The sequence below is a fragment of the Penaeus monodon genome, chromosome 34 (genome assembly GCF_015228065.2).
Source record: "Penaeus monodon isolate SGIC_2016 chromosome 34, NSTDA_Pmon_1, whole genome shotgun sequence".
Taxonomy (NCBI): Eukaryota; Metazoa; Arthropoda; class Malacostraca; order Decapoda; family Penaeidae; genus Penaeus; species Penaeus monodon.
In genome coordinates, this window is record NC_051419.1 from 24,139,110 (window position 1) to 24,139,826 (window position 717).

General features: G+C 35.3%; 1 long non-coding RNA gene across 1 annotated transcript in view; it reads left to right on the forward strand.

The window, feature by feature from the left end:
* The window catches only part of LOC119594933, a 99,120-nt gene that overhangs the window by 1,029 nt on the left and 97,374 nt on the right, over positions 1-717 (forward strand). The window lies entirely within an intron of this gene.

Consider the following 717-nt stretch of genomic DNA (forward strand, 5'->3'; position numbering starts at 1 on the left):
GATATTCCGGAAGTAACTCTTGAAGGGAAAAAATCAGCTGATTTTATTAATGGAAAAATGTTAAGTAACAGTGATAAGTATGTAATACGTTTATATATGAAGGGATAGAGAAATAAAAGAATATCTTTGTCAATGCATGATAAAAATACAATGTCTTGTACACATAACCGTTGAAAATATATTTGTAAACACTATGCCCTTAAATAAACAATCAATTCATCTTCTTGATGCCCATAAGCAAATAAAACCAAACGCCAAAACGTTTATAGCAACAAGATAAACATAACACACCAACGTTCAAATTGAGAAAACGTTTTAACCATTTTAATAAGACCCTGTAATAGGATACCATTAATTTCATCGCTTATCGTATTCCATATCAAGGGCTTCGTGTTCACGCCAGGCCCTGTTCAGAGCCTATGATTAGTTTGTTACGTAAATAAGTTCAACATGAACTCCCCTCTCGTGACCTGGTGTGTGGGTTGTAGTGTTTATCTTGGTGTTGGAATGAAGGTGTTGGTATGTGAAAGGTGTTGAAAGGTGTTGAATGGTGATGGAATCTGATGTTATAGTTAGAGGATCAATTGAAATGATGGAGGATGAAAAGGATATTATTTAAAGGAATGTTCATTGAGGTTTAGAAAGGTAGGGAGTATTGGGGTTCTGTGCAAGGTAAGGGCATTGCATTGCTATCGCGTGTAATCATATGTGATCAGG